This window comes from Salmo salar, unplaced genomic scaffold, assembly GCF_965601325.2.
Source record: "Salmo salar unplaced genomic scaffold, fSalSal1 ptg000117l, whole genome shotgun sequence".
NCBI lineage: Eukaryota > Metazoa > Chordata > Actinopteri > Salmoniformes > Salmonidae > Salmo > Salmo salar.
This window is the reverse complement of record NW_027675317.1, coordinates 1,775,205-1,794,421: the sequence shown is the minus strand read 5'-3', so window position 1 is coordinate 1,794,421 and position 19,217 is coordinate 1,775,205. Positions and strand designations below refer to the sequence as shown.

At 44.1% G+C, this 19,217-nt stretch overlaps 1 long non-coding RNA gene across 1 annotated transcript; it reads right to left on the bottom strand.

Moving 5' to 3' along the window:
- Nucleotides 1–10,105: 10,105 nt before the first annotated feature.
- LOC145866042 (uncharacterized) lies at nt 10,106–12,508 on the bottom strand. Its single transcript, XR_014383130.1, has 3 exons — nt 11,570–12,508; nt 11,317–11,411; nt 10,106–11,088 (listed from the first exon to the last, which is right to left on the bottom strand). It is a non-coding gene; the product is annotated as an uncharacterized LOC145866042 (long non-coding RNA).
- Nucleotides 12,509–19,217: the final 6,709 nt, after the last annotated feature.

Sequence of the window (19,217 nt, the reverse complement as noted above, 5' to 3'; positions counted from 1 at the left end):
ACTACCATAGACGTCCCCTCCTCCAGCTGGTATAATAATAACTCCACTACCATAGACGTCCCCTCCTCCAGCTGGTATAATAATAACTCCACTACCATAGACGTCCCCTCCTCCAGCTGGTATAATAATAACTCCACTACCATAGACGTCCCCTCCTCCAGCTGGTATAATAATAACTCCACTACCATAGACGTCCCCTCCTCCAGCTGGTATAATAATAACTCCACTACCATAGACGTCCCCTCCTCCAGCTGGTATAATAATAACTCCACTACCATAGACGTCCCCTCCTCCAGCTGGTATAATAATAACTCCACTACCATAGACGTCCCCTCCTCCAGCTGGTATAATAATAACTCCACTACCATAGACGTCCCCTCCTCCAGCTGGTATAATAATAACTCCACTACCATAGACGTCCCCTCCTCCAGCTGGTATAATAATAACTCCACTACCATAGACGTCCCCTCCTCCAGCTGGTATAATAATAACTCCACTACCATAGACGTCCCCTCCTCCAGCTGGTATAATAATAACTCCACTACCATAGACGTCCCCTCCTCCAGCTGGTATAATAATAACTCCACTACCATAGACGTCCCCTCCTCCAGCTGGTATAATAATAACTCCACTACCATAGACGTCCCCTCCTCCAGCTGGTATAATAATAACTCCACTACCATAGACGTCCCCTCCTCCAGCTGGTATAATAATAACTCCACTACCATAGACGTCCCCTCCTCCAGCTGGTATAATAATAACTCCACTACCATAGACGTCCCCTCCTCCAGCTGGTATAATAATAACTCCACTACCATAGACGTCCCCTCCTCCAGCTGGTATAATAATAACTCCACTACCATAGACGTCCCCTCCTCCAGCTGGTATAATAATAACTCCACTACCATAGACGTCCCCTCCTCCAGCTGGTATAATAATAACTCCACTACCATAGACGTCCCCTCCTCCAGCTGGTATAATAATAACTCCACTACCATAGACGTCCCCTCCTCCAGCTGGTATAATAATAACTCCACTACCATAGACGTCCCCTCCTCCAGCTGGTATAATAATAACTCCACTACCATAGACGTCCCCTCCTCCAGCTGGTATAATAATAACTCCACTACCATAGACGTCCCCTCCTCCAGCTGGTATAATAATAACTCCACTACCATAGACGTCCCCTCCTCCAGCTGGTATAATAATAACTCCACTACCATAGACGTCCCCTCCTCCAGCTGGTATAATAATAACTCCACTACCATAGACGTCCCCTCCTCCAGCTGGTATAATAATAACTCCACTACCATAGACGTCCCCTCCTCCAGCTGGTATAATAATAACTCCACTACCATAGACGTCCCCTCCTCCAGCTGGTATAATAATAACTCCACTACCATAGACGTCCCCTCCTCCAGCTGGTATAATAATAACTCCACTACCATAGACGTCCCCTCCTCCAGCTGGTATAATAATAACTCCACTACCATAGACGTCCCCTCCTCCAGCTGGTATAATAATAACTCCACTACCATAGACGTCCCCTCCTCCAGCTGGTATAATAATAACTCCACTACCATAGACGTCCCCTCCTCCAGCTGGTATAATAATAACTCCACTACCATAGACGTCCCCTCCTCCAGCTGGTATAATAATAACTCCACTACCATAGACGTCCCCTCCTCCAGCTGGTATAATAATAACTCCACTACCATAGACGTCCCCTCCTCCAGCTGGTATAATAATAACTCCACTACCATAGACGTCCCCTCCTCCAGCTGGTATAATAATAACTCCACTACCATAGACGTCCCCTCCTCCAGCTGGTATAATAATAACTCCACTACCATAGACGTCCCCTCCTCCAGCTGGTATAATAATAACTCCACTACCATAGACGTCCCCTCCTCCAGCTGGTATAATAATAACTCCACTACCATAGACGTCCCCTCCTCCAGCTGGTATAATAATAACTCCACTACCATAGACGTCCCCTCCTCCAGCTGGTATAATAATAACTCCACTACCATAGACGTCCCCTCCTCCAGCTGGTATAATAATAACTCCACTACCATAGACGTCCCCTCCTCCAGCTGGTATAATAATAACTCCACTACCATAGACGTCCCCTCCTCCAGCTGGTATAATAATAACTCCACTACCATAGACGTCCCCTCCTCCAGCTGGTATAATAATAACTCCACTACCATAGACGTCCCCTCCTCCAGCTGGTATAATAATAACTCCACTACCATAGACGTCCCCTCCTCCAGCTGGTATAATAATAACTCCACTACCATAGACGTCCCCTCCTCCAGCTGGTATAATAATAACTCCACTACCATAGACGTCCCCTCCTCCAGCTGGTATAATAATAACTCCACTACCATAGACGTCCCCTCCTCCAGCTGGTATAATAATAACTCCACTACCATAGACGTCCCCTCCTCCAGCTGGTATAATAATAACTCCACTACCATAGACGTCCCCTCCTCCAGCTGGTATAATAATAACTCCACTACCATAGACGTCCCCTCCTCCAGCTGGTATAATAATAACTCCACTACCATAGACGTCCCCTCCTCCAGCTGGTATAATAATAACTCCACTACCATAGACGTCCCCTCCTCCAGCTGGTATAATAATAACTCCACTACCATAGACGTCCCCTCCTCCAGCTGGTATAATAATAACTCCACTACCATAGACGTCCCCTCCTCCAGCTGGTATAATAATAACTCCACTACCATAGACGTCCCCTCCTCCAGCTGGTATAATAATAACTCCACTACCATAGACGTCCCCTCCTCCAGCTGGTATAATAATAACTCCACTACCATAGACGTCCCCTCCTCCAGCTGGTATAATAATAACTCCACTACCATAGACGTCCCCTCCTCCAGCTGGTATAATAATAACTCCACTACCATAGACGTCCCCTCCTCCAGCTGGTATAATAATAACTCCACTACCATAGACGTCCCCTCCTCCAGCTGGTATAATAATAACTCCACTACCATAGACGTCCCCTCCTCCAGCTGGTATAATAATAACTCCACTACCATAGACGTCCCCTCCTCCAGCTGGTATAATAATAACTCCACTACCATAGACGTCCCCTCCTCCAGCTGGTATAATAATAACTCCACTACCATAGACGTCCCCTCCTCCAGCTGGTATAATAATAACTCCACTACCATAGACGTCCCCTCCTCCAGCTGGTATAATAATAACTCCACTACCATAGACGTCCCCTCCTCCAGCTGGTATAATAATAACTCCACTACCATAGACGTCCCCTCCTCCAGCTGGTATAATAATAACTCCACTACCATAGACGTCCCCTCCTCCAGCTGGTATAATAATAACTCCACTACCATAGACGTCCCCTCCTCCAGCTGGTATAATAATAACTCCACTACCATAGACGTCCCCTCCTCCAGCTGGTATAATAATAACTCCACTACCATAGACGTCCCCTCCTCCAGCTCCCACAGAGTAGGAGTGTATCTGGACTGGTCAGCCGGCACTCTGTCCTTCTATAGAGCCTCCTCTGACACACTGACCCACCTGATCACATTCACCTCCACATTCACTGAGCCCCTCTATCCAGGGTTCTGGGTTTATAATGACTCCTCAGTGTCCCTGGAATAATAACCTCACACACACACACACACACACACACACACACACACACACACACACACACACACACACACTTACACACACACACACACACTGGACAAACGAAAACACACACACACTCACACACATACACACACACACACTGGACACACACACACACACACACACACACTGGACACACACACACACACACACACACACACACACACACACTGGACACACACACACACACACTGGTCAAACAAAAATACACACACACACACACACACACTGGACACACACACACACTGGACAAACAAAGTGGACAAACACACACACTGGACACACACACACACAAACACTGGATACACACAGACACACACACACTGGACACACACACTAGACAAACACACACACACTGGACTCACACACACACACTGGACTCACACACACACACTGGACACACACACACACACACTGGACACACACACACACACACTGGACACACACACACACACTGGACACACACACACACACACTGGACACACACACACACACTGGACACACACACACACACACACTGGACACACACACACTGGACACACACACACTGGACACACACACACACACACACACACACTGGACAAACACACACACACTGGACAAACACACACACACACACACACACTGGACAAACACACACACACACACACACACACTGGACAAACACACACACACACACACACTGGACAAACGAAAACACACACACACTCACACACATACACACACACACACACTGGACACACACACACACACACACACACACTGGACACACACACACACACACACACACACACACACACACTGGACACACACACACACACACTGGTCAAACAAAAATACACACACACACACACACACACTGGACACACACACACACTGGACAAACAAAGTGGACAAACACACACACTGGACACACACACACACAAACACTGGATACACACAGACACACACACACTGGACACACACACTAGACAAACACACACACACTGGACTCACACACACACACTGGACACACACACACACTGGACACACACACACACACACTGGACACACACACACACACACTGGACACACACTGGACACACACACACTGGACACACACACACTGGACACACACACACTGGACACACACACACACACACACACACACTGGACAAACACACACACACACACACACTGGACAAACACACACACACACACACACACTGGACAAACACACACACACACACACACTGGACAAACACACACACACACACACACACACTGGACAAACACACACACACACACACACACTGGACAAACACACACACACACACACACACTGGACAAACACACACACACACACACACTGGACAAACACACACACACACACACACACTGGACAAACACACACACACACACACACACTGGACAAACACACACACACACACACACACTGGACAAACACACACACACACACACACTGGACAAACACACACACAAACACACACACACACAAACTGGACAAACACACACACACACTGGACAAACACACACACACACTGGACAAACACACACACACACACTGGACACACACACACACACACTGGACACACACACACACACACTGGACACACACACACACACACTGGACACACACACACACACACACACACTGGACAAACACACACACACACACACACTGGACAAACACACACACACACACACACTGGACAAACACACACACACACACACACTGGACAAACACACACACACACACTGGACAAACACACACACACACACACACACACTGGACAAAAACAAACACACACACACACACACACACACACTGGACAAACACACACACACACACACACACACTAGACAAACAAACACACACACACTGGACTCACACACACACACACACTGGACACACACACACTGGACACACACACACACACACACACACACACAAACAGGACACATACACACACACATGCGCATCTTCCTATAATTGTGAGGACCTTGACCCATGACCTCTTACAATAACACCGTTAGTCTTTCCACAAGACTCCCATGAAGTTATAGTGTGACGTTATGAGTCGACGTTAAAGTAACATTCTCACAACATACTGCACTTGTTTTATCCTGTTTTAGATGTATCCTCTGTTTAAACATTTAAACTCTTACAATAACACTGTTAAAATACCAATGTGATCATTTCTTGTCTTTTATGTTGGAAAAACAAATTGTACAATTATATGTGGACATACGCTCCATAGTTGTACAAGTATACATGGATATATTGTACTTTTCATAATAAAACATACTTGAAACAAGAAAAAGCATGTTTATTGTGAAAACAATTTCGTTATTGATTTTTACATTGCTTCTCCCTGTCTCATGTTGACGTTTGTCATGAATCTTGACCTGGAGGCAGAACTGTGCGATTTCCTCTAGATATGTCAGCTGCAAAGTCAGAATTGGCTGTGGAAAATAATGTTGTTTTATGGTCTTAATTTAAGGGAAGGATTAGCAGTGTGGTTAGGGTTGAGGTAAGGATTAAAATCTGATTGTATTACTTTGTGCCTGTGCCAGCTAGTGAATACTTTGCTGAACTGCCTAGAGGGCAAGATTCATACCAATAAATGCCAACCTGCCTCCAGGGCAAGATTCATGACAATAAATGCCAACCTCCCTCCAGAACAAGATTCATGACAATAAATGCCAACCTGCCTCCAGAACAAGATTCATGACAATAAATGCCAACCTGCCTCCAGAACAAGATTCATAACAATAAATGCCAACCTGCCTCCAGGGCAAGATTCATGACAATAAATACCAACCTGCCTCCAGGGCAAGATTTATGACAATAAATGCCAACCTGCCTCCCATTCATCCCCTCCTTATCTTTACAAGGCTGCAGAACCTGCAAGCTAGTGATGTGGGGGTTCTCTCATAACCCTCAGTCCCCAGGTGGGTAGATGGCAGGTTGAATAAAGAGAAGCTAGTGATGTGGGGGTTCTCTCATAACCCTCAGTCCCCAGGTGGGTAGATGGCAGGTTGAATAAAGAGAAGCTAGTGATGTGGGGGTTCTCTCATAACCCTCAGTCCCCAGGTGAGTAGATGGCAGGTTGAATAAAGAGAAGCTAGTGATGTGGGGGTTCTCTCATAACCCTCAGTCCCCAGGTGGGTAGATGGCAGGTTGAATAAATAGAAAACAATAGGCTATATAAATCAATCCATAAATGTATAGTTATTATGTAATTTACACAAAACATTAAGGACACCTTTCTTTCCATGACAAACTGACCAGGCGCAACTCAATATTAGGAAGGTATCCTTAATATTTTGTCCACTCAGTGGCTCTGACCCTTTACGTAACAGTCAATCCTCTTTACCAGGAAACCTTCCTTAAATTTCCCCAAATGTTTCCACACTGCTGCTCTCTCACAGCTGCTCCAGGGCCTCTTGGGTTGAGGAGTCATTCTCTTCTAACCTGATCACAGCTGCTCCAGGGCCTCTTGGGTTGAGGAGTCATTCTCTTCTAACCTGATCACAGCTGCTCCAGGGCCTCTTGGGTTGAGGAGTCATTCTCTTCTAACCTGATCACAGCTGCTCCAGGACCTCTTGGGTTGAGGAGTCATTCTCTTCTAACCTGATCACAAACAAAGACAAGATTCAAACAAATAAACATGATGGTCCAACATAATGGGGGGGGGGGGGGTAGAGGGAAGGTAGGGGACAGGAGGGGGGTATAGGGAAGGTAGGGGAGAGGAGGGGGTATAGGGAAGGTAGGGGAGAGGAGGGGTTATAGGGAAGGTAGGGGAGAGGAGGGGTTATAGGGAAGGTAGGGGAGAGGAGGGGGTATAGGGAAGGTAGGGGAGAGGAGGGGGTATAGGGAAGGTAGGGGAGAGGAGGGGGCATAGGGAAGGTGGGGGAGAGGAGGGGGTATAGGGAAGGTAGAGGAGAGGAGGGGGTATAGGGAAGGTAGGGGACAGGAGGGGGTATAGGGAAGGTAGGGGAGAGGAGAGGGGTATAGGGAAGGTAGGGGAGAGGAGGGGGGGTATAGGGAAGGTAGGGGAGAGGAGGGGGTATAGGGAAGGTAGGGGAGAGGAGGGGGTATAGGGAAGGTAGGGGAGAGGAGGGGGTATAGGGAAGGTAGGGGAGAGGAGGGGAGGTATAGGGAAGGTAGGGGAGAGGAGGAGGGTATAGGGAAGGTAGGGGAGAGGAGGAGGGTATAGGGAAGGTAGGGGAGAGGAGGGGGGGGTATAGGGAAGGTAGGGGAGAGGAGGGGGTATAGGGAAGGTAGGGGGGAGGAGGATTAGGGTATAGGGAAGGTAGGGGAGAGGAGGGGGTATAGGGAAGGTAGGGGAGAGGAGGGGGGTATAGGGAAGGTAGGGGAGAGGAGGGGTTATAGGGAAGGTAGGGGAGAGGAGGGGGTATAGGGAAGGTAGGGGAGAGGAGGGGGTATAGGGGAGAGGAGGGGGTATAGGGAAGGTAGGGGAGAGGAGGGGTTATAGGGAAGGTAGGGGAGAGGAGGGGGGTATAGGGATGGTAGGGGAGAGGAGGGGTTATAGGGGAGAGGAGGGGGTATAAGGGAGAGGAGGGTGTATAGGGAAGGTAGGGGAGAGGAGGGGGTATAGGGAAGGTAGGGGAGAGGAGGGGGTATAAGGGAGAGGAGGGGGTATAGGGAAGGTAGGGGAGAAGAGGGGGTATAGGGAAGGTAGGGGAGAGGAGGGGGTATAGGGAAGGTAGGGGAGAGGAGGGGGGGTATAGGGAAGGTAGGGGAGAGGAGGGGGTATAGGGAAGGTAGAGGAGAGGAGGGGGTATAGGGAAGGTAGGGGAGAGGAGGGGGTATAGGGAAGGTAGGGGAGAGGAGGGGGTATAGGGAAGGTAGAGGAGAGGAGGGGGTATAGGGAATGTAGGGGAGAGGAGGGGGTATAGGGAATGTAGGGGAGAGGAGGGGGTATAGGGAAGGTAGGGGAGGGGGTATAGGGAAGGTAGGGGAGAGGAGGGGGTATAGGGAAGGTAGGGGAGAGGGGGGGGTATAGGGAAGGTAGGGGAGAGGAGGGGGGTATAGGGAAGGTAGGGGAGAGGAGGGGGGTATAGGGAAGGTAGGGGAGAGGAGGGGGTATAGGGAAGGTAGGGGAGAGGAGGGGGTATAGGAAGGTAGAGGAGAGGGGGGGGTATAGGGAAGGTAGGGGAGAGGAGGGGGTATAGGGAAGGTAGGGGAGAGGAGGGGGGTATAGGGAAGGTAGGGGAGAGGAGGGGGTATAGGGAAGGTAGGGGAGAGGAGGGGGGTATAGGGAAGGTAGGGGACAGGGGGGTATAGGGAAGGTAGGGGAGAGGAGGGGGGACTTCCTCCATGTCAGGTAAGCAGCCTCCAAGTCTACCCTCACCAACTGACCAGACTGAGTGAGTTCTGAACATCCCGCTCTGTCCTCTGATGCTGCGTCCAAGTCTTCTTGGGTCTTTCTGGTGTCTCTGTCTTGACTCTTTAGTGAGTTTTTTCAGTTCTTTCCCAGGCTGCCTGGAAAACACAAAAAGATGGCAACTACATAAGAGTTATAAACTATCAAAATAAAGAGAATCCCACACTCCATATTTAAACTCCCAGTAATTTATTGGGTATTTACCAACGTTTCAGCATCACTGTGCCTTCTTCAGGGTGATGTCATCAATACTTGAACCAGGTTATGTTGACAAACAGTGCAATTAGTGCAACCAATGACAATAGAGAGGGGTGTGTCATAATGATTAAGTTAATTACAATGAATTAATGAAACTGTTAAAAAAACAATAGTTTATGGCATATTAAATATTTAAAAAATAGTAGCCTATATTATATATATCCGTCTCTCCATGTAATCTGATTCATTATGATCTAGGATCAGGTCCCCCCTCTCCATGTAATCTGATTCATTATGATCTAGGATCAGGTCCCTCCTCTCCATGTAATCTGATTCATTATGATCTAGGATCAGGTCCCCCCCTCTCCATGTAATCTGACTCATTATAATCTAGGATCAGGTCCCCCCCTTTCCATGTAATCTGATTCATTATGATCTAGGATCAGGTCCCCCCTCTCCATGTAATCTGACTCATTATAATCTAGGATCAGGTCCCCCCCTCTCCATGTAATCTGATTATTTATGATCTAGGATCAGGTCCCCCCTCTCCATGTAATCTGACTCATTATGATCTAGGATCAGGTCCCTCCTCTCCATGTAATCTGACTCATTATAATCTAGGATCAGGTCCCCCCTCTCCATGTAATCTGATTCATTATGATCTAGGATCAGGTCCCCCCTCTCCATGTAATCTGATTCATTATGATCTAGGATCAGGTCCCCCCCTCTCCATGTAATCTGATTCATTATGATATAGGATCAGGTCCCCCCTCTCCATGTAATCTGATTCATTATGATCTAGGATCAGGTCCCCCCTCTCCATGTAATCTGACTCATTATGATATAGGATATTTTTATTTTTATTATTTCAACTTTATTTAACAAGGTTGCTAGTTGAGAAGTTCTCATTTACAACTGCGACCTGGCCAAGAATAAAGCAAAGCAGTGTGACAGAAACAACAACACAGAGTTACATAGAATAAACAAGTGTACAGTCAACACAAAATTTAAAAAAAGTCTATATACAGGTTGTGCAAATGGCGTGAGGACTTATGGCAATAAATAGGCCATAGTAGCAAAGTAATCACAATTTAGCAGATTAACACTGGAGTGATAGATGAGCAGATGATGATGTGCAAGTAGTGATACTGGTGTGCAAAAGAGCAGCAAAGTAAATAAAAACAATGATGAGGTAGGTAGATTGGTTGGGCTATTTACAGATGGACTATGTACAGCTGCAGCGATCGGTTAGCTGCTCAGATAGCTGATGTTTAAAGTTAGTGAGGGAGCAATAAGTCTCCGGCTTCAGCGATTTTTGCAATTCATTCCAGTCATTGGCAGCAGAGAACTGGAAGGAGAGGCGGCCAAAGGAGGTGTTGGCTTTGGGGATGACCAGTGAGATGTACCTGCTGGAGCGCTTGCTACGAGTGTGTGTTGTTATCGTGACCAGTGAGCTGAGATAAGGCAGAGCTTTACCTAGCATAGACTTGTAGATGACCTGGAGCCAGTGGGTCTGGCGACGAATATGTAGCGAGGTCCAGCCGACTAAAATGACCTGGGTTGCAATCATGAAAAAAAACTACCCGGCCTTCATTGTTTGACATTGAGAACATTGGGAGAGATGAGAGCTGACGTTTTAGTAAATGTGCAGATTACGTATCTCAGTCACAGACAAGAAGCTCAATTAAGACATTATCTTCACCACTGGGACTGGGGACAACAGGACCACAGGCCAAATAATACAGCTCAACACTTCCACACTACCACAGTGAGTAGAATCAGGCTTCTGAAAACAGAAAACTTGCAGAATTATTAATGATGAATTGTATTACACGTTATTAGACATGTCTGTTGTTGAGGAGGATGGGAGACCCACAGTATAGGAGCAGAACGCACAGAGATGTCAAAAATGTGTTTCAAAAATCGTCAAAGAGTAATTATTTTAACCTAAAGCATTTAATAAAGACACTTATAGTACAATATTATGGGGAATAGGAATGAGAGGGCTACTTACACCATTTTGGGAAGGGATCACAGCAGTGATTGAATGAGGGTATGAGGCATGAGTTGAGGTGTTCAGAGGCTTGACCAGTGCAGGGCAGGGTTTGACTGGGAAGACAACACAAAAACACTACACAGTGAGACAAAAGAGCTAAGAATGAGTTAGTCCAAGCAAGGAGTCAAATCATAGATGTGTAATAATGTGATTGTGTTTGTGATTGACTCTACATAAAGTAATGAGAGAAAATTAACAGGGGTTCCCTCACCGTGCTTGGAGAGGAAACATTCAATGTGCCAGTGGTTGAGTGGGCCACATGAGACGTGGCTTCCAGTTCATGTGAGGAGTTAGTTGACAATGGAAGTAGAGTGGTCATCGCTTGTTAAACCATGGAACAGGAGGGGACTTAGCTGGAAATACAAATAGCAGATACGTTCCCTTGAAGGTGAGCCATCGTAGGTTTGAACAACAAGTTTGTCCATGAAATTAAACACGGAATTCACATCTCGCCCACTTGGCAAATCAAAGTAGCCCAAGAAACTTTTTCTGAATAAAGCCCTGATCATCCACATACAGTACCACATACAGTTTTAACAATTTTGGAAACGTCAGAGTGTTTTCTTTCCAAATCTACCAATTATATGCATAGCTTCTGGGCCTGAGTAACAGGCATTTTACTTTGGGCTCGCCAGACTCTCCGAACTTCCGAAAACTGCCCCCTAGCCCTAAGACGTTTTAACGGTCCTCACACTGTTCATGCTCTCATTACATAGACGCGTACTGCTCACCTGTTCATCTCGTAATGAATAATGTGGAAATTGAGCAAGTTGAGGTGACTAAACTGCTTGGAGTAACCCTGGATTGTAAACTGCCATGGTCAAAACATATTGATACGACAGTAGCTAAGAATGGGAGAAGTCTGTCCATAATAAAGCCCTGCTCTACCTTCAACCTCTTGGGGCTAGGTGGGACGCTAGCGTGCCACCCGTGGTGCACTCCATCAACAGCAGGTGCATTTCAAGAGCGGCAAATTTGAATCCAAATAAATGTCAAAATTCACATTTTTCAAAAATACAACTATGTTACACCATTTGAAAGATAAACATCTCCTTAATCTAACCACGTTTTACGATTTCAAAAAGGTTTTACGGCGAAAGCATAAATTTAGAGTATGTTAGGACAGTACATTTACAAGAGTTGTGTGTAATGTTTTGTCAAGTCAAAGACAGGGTCACCAAAACCATAAAACCAGCTAAAATGATGCACTAACCTTTTACAATCTCCATCAGATGACACTCCTAGGACATTATGTTAGACAATGCATGCATTTTTAGTTCTATCAAGTTGATATTTATATCCAAAAACAGCGTTTTACTATGGCATTGATGTTGAGGAAATCGTTTCCCTCCAATAACCGGCAGTCAAGTCAGCGTCAGAAATTAAATAATTAAAATTAGAAAACATTGGTAAAATATTATATTGTCATTTAAAGAATTATAGATTTACATCTCTTGAACGCAATCAACTTGCCAGATTTAAAAATAACCTTACTGGGAAATCACACTTTGCAATAATCTGAGCACTGCGCCCAGAAAAATACGCGTTGCGATACAGACTAGACGTCATGTTGGGGAGATCTAAAATCGAAAATACTATGTAAATAATCCATTACCTTTGATTCTCTTCATCAGATGTCACTTCCAGGTATCACAGGTCCATAACGAATGTAGTTTTGTTCAAAAAAGCTCATCATTTATGTCCAAAAATCTCCGTCTCGTTAGCACATGATGTAAGCCAGCCGGACTTCTCGTCATGAACGAGGGGAAAAAATATATTTACGTTCGTTCAAACATGTCAAACGTTGTATAGCATAAATAATTAGGGCCTTTTTTAACCAGAACATGAATAATATTCAAGGTGGACGAATGCATACTCTTTTATAACGTATTGGAACGAGGGTACCCAACATCAACTCGCGCGCAAGGTGTCTAATGGGCCATCATCGTTCCATGGCTCTTGTTCGGTCAGATCTCCCTCCAGAAGACTCAAAACACTTTGTAAAGGCTGGTGACATCTAGTGGAAGCAATAGGAAGTGCCAAAATATTCCTAAACCCCTGTGTTTTTCAATGGGATAGGTTTAAAGTCAATACAACACATCAGGTATCCACTTCCTGTCAGAAAATGTCTCAGGGTTTTGCCTGCCAAATGAGTTCTGTTATACTCACAGACACCATTCAAACAGTTTTAGAAACTTTAGAGTGTTTTCTATCCATATATAATAAGTATATGCATATTCTAGTTACTGGGTAGGATTAGTAACCAGATTAAATCGGGTACATTTTTTTTATCCAGACGTGCAAATGCTGCCCCCTAGACCCAACAGGTTAAGATCTTTCGTCTGAACTATCCTCACCGGTCCTTGGCTCTGGATGACTACACGGGTAATGTCCGTTTTATCAGGGGTACTACTGGTATTCTGGCTGGCGGTAGAACTATCTCCTGTCCTAACCTCTACTACTCGGAATGGTACCGCAGTGTCGACAATGGTCTGGTCAAGGCCAACATACCATAACCCTAAATCCTCTTTCTTTATGCTTTTAATGGTCATTCCTATCTTCAAGCAATACTTCCCTTGCTCTGGATTGCAGTCAAAAACCCTGGCCTTCACTATATTCCATCTGTTTCTATATTGGGTGTGTGGATTGACATAGCCTTCTCTCTCTGTGTGAGCTATGATTCCATGAGTTACACCGGGATCTACACAGATATCTTCCCCATGAAGTCCGAGTCCTAGACTGCCAGGAGGTTAGGGACCCCATTTGGTCTGCATAGAACTCTATTGAGACATCCTTCCCTAACTCTAATCTCACTTCCTTTTTATCCAGATCGAGTGACCTTTTGTACCTAGGCCATAAAAACTCCTCATCTTCTACACTATGGGTCAAGTTACAACTTTCTGACTTCTCGAGTGGTTCATGGTGTATTAGGAATATGGCTCCCACAATCAGACAGCTCAGACTGACCAGTACCCCTGTAAAGCCCCACCCCCTCCCGGAGAATATATCACCGGCTAGAGGCCAACCCACACTTGCACTTCTATGAACGCACACAGTGAGGATCGGGCGGGTTTGGGAATCTTCATTAGAGAGGTAACCCCCGAACCTTATTGGTATTCGGTTCTTCTCCTAACTCTGTGATTGTTCGACAGTGTCAGTGTGTCTTACCCTCCCGCAATGTGTGATATGAACCCAGGTAGCTCTTTCAGCTATTCTCACCACAAAGGCTATTACCAGGAACACTTGGTATGGGCCCTCCCACCGTGGCTGCTTCCAGTTCTTTTCTCCTCAGGGACTGGATCCACACCCAGTCTCCTGGTTGGATTGAGTGAATCATCTTCTCCTGTAATTCACCTGTTGGACACAAAGTCTCGGACATACGGGTTTGGTTAACCATGTGTTCTGTTAGTGTATCTTCAACTTCTATGTCTACCTGTTCTGGCCTCCCTAACTCTGGCATTCTATATGGTTTACCTGATCAGCTAAAATGTAATCCATTATTTAAGAGAGAGATCCTACATTTTACATTTACATTTTTAGTCATTTAGCAGACGCTCTTATCCAGAGCGACTTACAGTAGTGAATGCATACATTTCATACAATTTCATACATTTTTTTCTGTGCTGGCCCCCCGTAGTAAACCAACTATCCTAATCGTGTCCACCCAGTAAGTTGTGACCACTTCTTCCCATTTAATATGCTTATCTATTATAAAAAATGTTTTTTTTAAGTAGTTCGTTATCCAATAGGCCACAAAGTGTTTCCGAACCTGCTCTACTATCCCCCTGTTGACACATGGCTCTGCCCATGTGTCAATCTTGCCGCATCTCTAAACAATGACTTAGGTAGTATTGGTAACTTATCATGATACCAAATACCGTCCTTATATAAATTGCTCCTAACTTCTCCCATTTCGAAATCCCTTTCACTGGTGCTCTACACTGACAATTTTAATACAGCGTTGTCTATGTTTACATCCAATTTTAAGAACTGCTGTGTCGACGGCTGCGGTTTATCCTCTCTAGGGTAGGTGGGACGAAATCGTCCCACCTACGTAACAGCCAGTGGAATCCTGTGGCGCGTTATTCAAATACCTTAGAAATGCTATTACTTCAATTTCTCAAACATATGACTATTTTACACCATTCTAAAGACAAGACTCTCGTTAATCTAACCACACTGTCCGATTTCAAAAAGGCTTTACAACGAAAGCAAAACATTAGATTATGTCAGCAGAGTACCCAGCCAGAAATAATCAGACACCCATTTTTCAAGCTAGCATATAATGTCACATATACCCAGAAGACAGCTAAATGCAGCACTAAGCTTTGATGATCTTCATCAGATGACAACCCTAGGACATTATGTTATTCAATACATGCATGTTTTGTTCAATCAAGTTCATATTTATATCAAAAACCAGCTTTTTACATTAGCATGTGACGTTCAGAACTAGCATATGCATATTCTAGTTACTGGGTAGGAGTGGTAACCAGATTAAATCGGGTATGTTTTTTATCCAGCCGTGTCAATACTGCCCCCTAGCCCTAACAGGTTAAGAAGACGGAGATTGATGCATCGGCGTGATGATTGTCCTCTTTGTACAGATGAAGAGTGTACTTCTGTAGAACTGTTTTCATTGTTTAATGATTCCCTGTTTTGCACCATGTGAAGGTAAAACACTCAGTGGCTCAACAGAAGCCATTTACACAGATAATGTACTAGTGTAAGAAAAATCCCCCCCAATGCTTTAACCTGTTGGGGCTAGGGGGCAGTATTTTCACTGCTGGATAAAAAAATGTACCCGATTTAATCTGGTTACTAATCCTACCCAGCAACTAGAATATGCATATACTTATTATATATGGATAGAAAACACCCTAAAGTTTCTAAAACTGTTTGAATGGTGTCTGTGAGTATAACAGAACTCATTTGGCAGGCAAAACCCTGAGACATTTTCTGACAGGAAGTGGATACCTGATGTGTTGAATTACCTTTAACCTGTTAAGGCTAGGGGGCAGTATTTGCACGGCTGGATAAAAAAAAATGTACCCGATTTAATCTGGTTACTAATCCTACCCAGTAACTAGAATATGCATATACTTATTATATATGGATAGAAAACACTCTAAAGTTTCTAAAACTGTTTGAATGGTGTCTGTGAGTATAACAGAACTCATTTGGCAGGCAAAACCCTGAGACATTTTCTGACAGGAAGTGGATACCTGATGTGTTGTATTACCTTTAAACCTATCCCATTGAAAAACACAGGGGCTGAGGAATATTTTGGCACTTCCTATTGCTTCCACTAGATGTCACCAGCCTTTACAAAGTGTTTTGAGTCTTCTGGAGGGAGATCTGACCGAACAAGAGCCATGGAACGATGATGGCCCATTAGACACCTGGCGCGCGAGTTCATGTTGGGTACCCTCGTTCCAATACGTTATAAAAGAGTATGCATTCGTCCACCTTGAATATTATTCATGTTCTGGTTAAAAAAGGCCCTAATTATTTATGCTATACAACGTTTGACATGTTTGAACGAACGGAAATATATTTTTTCCCCTCGTTCATGACGAGAAGTCCGGCTGGCTTACATCATGTGCTAACGAGACGGAGATTTTTGGACATAAATGATGAGCTTTTTTGAACAAAACTACATTCGTTATGGACCTGTGATACCTGGAAGTGACATCTGATGAAGAGAATCAAAGGTAATGGATTATTTACATAGTATTTTCGATTTTAGATCTCCCCAACATGACGTCTAGTCTGTATCGCAACGCGTATTTTTCTGGGCGCAGTGCTCAGATTATTGCAAAGTGTGATTTCCCAGTAAGGTTATTTTTAAATCTGGCAAGTTGATTGCGTTCAAGAGATGTAAATCTATAATTCTTTAAATGACAATATAATATTTTACCAATGTTTTCTAATTTTAATTATTTAATTTGTGGTGCTGACTTGACTGCCGGTTATTGGAAGGAAACGATTTCCTGAACATCAACGCCATAGTAAACCGCTGTTTTTGGATATAAATATGAACTTGATAGAACTAAAAATGCATGTATTGTCTAACATAATGTCCTAGGAGTGTCATCTGATGGAGATTGTCAAAGGTTAGTGCATCATTTTAGCTGGTTTTATGGTTTTGGTGACGCCTGTCTTTGAATTGACAAAACATTACACACAGCTATTGTCAATGTACTCTCCTAACATAATCTAACTTTATGCTTTCGCCGTAAAACCTTTTTGAAATCGGACAACGTGGTTAGATTAAGGAGATGTTTATCTTTCAAAGGGTGTAAGATAGTTGTATGTTTGAAAAATTTGAATTTTGACATTTATTTGGTTTCAAATTTGCCGCTCTTGAAATGCACCTGCTGTTGATAGGGTGCACCACGGGTGGCACGCTAGCGTCCCACATAGCCCCAAGAGGTTATTAAACAATGAAACAGTTCTACAGAAGTACACTCTTCATATGTACAAAGAGGACAATCATCAAGCCGCTGCATCCATCTCTGTCTTCTTAACGTGTTAGGGCTAGGGGGCAGTATTTGCACGGCTGGATAAAAAAAATGTACCCGATTTAATCTGGTTACTAATCCTACCCAGTAACTAGAATATGCATATACTTATTATATATGGATAGAAAACACTCTAAAGTTTCTAAAACTGTTTGAATGGTGTCTGTGAGTATAACAGAACTCATTTGGCAGGCAAAACCCTGAGACATTTTCTGACAGGAAATGGATACCTGATGTGTTGTATTACCTTTAAACCTATCCCATTGAAAAACACAGGGGCTGAGGAATATTTTGGCACTTCCTATTGCTTCCACTAGATGTCACCAGCGTTTACAAAGTGTTTTGAGTCTTCTGGAGGGAGATCTGACCGAACAAGAGCCATGGAACGATGATGGCCCATTAGACACCTGGCGCGCGAGTTCATGTTGGGTACCCTCGTTCCAATACGTTATAAAAGAGTATGCATTCGTCCACCTTGAATATTATTCATGTTCTGGTTAAAAAAGGCCCTAATGATTTATGCTATACAACGTTTGACATGTTTGAACGAACGTAAATATATTTTTTCCCCTCGTTCATGACGAGAAGTCCGGCTGGCTTAGATCATGTGCTAACAAGACGGAGATTTTTGGACATAAATGATGAGCTTTTTTGAACAAAACTACATTCGTTATGGACCTGTGATACCTGGAAGTGACATCTGATGAAGAGAATCAAAGGTAATGGATTATTTACATAGTATTTTCGATTTTAGATCTCCCCAACATGACGTCTAGTCTGTATCGCAACGCGTATTTTTCTGGGCGCAGTGCTCAGATTATTGCAAAGTGTGATTTCCCAGTAAGGTTATTTTTAAATCTGGCAAGTTGATTGCGTTCAAGAGATGTAAATCTATAATTCTTTAAATGACAATATAATATTTTACCAATGTTTTCTAATTTTAATTATTTAATTTGTGGTGTTGACTTGACTGCCTGTTATTGGAGGGAAACGATTTCCTCAACATCAATGCCATAGTAAAACGCTGTTTTTGGATATAAATATGAACTTGATAGAACTAAAAATGCATGCATTGTTTAACATAATGTCCTAGGAGCGTCATCTGATGGAGATTGTAAAAGGTTAGTGCATCATTTTAGCTGGTTTTATGGTTTTGGTGACCCTGTCTTTGAATTGACAAAACATTACACACAACTCTTGTAAATGTACTGTCCTAACATACTCTAAATTTATGCTTTCGCCGTAAAACCTTTTTGAAATCGTAAAACGTGGTTAGATTCAGGAGATGTTTATCTTTCAAAGGGTGTAAAATAGTTGTATGTTTGAAAAATTTGA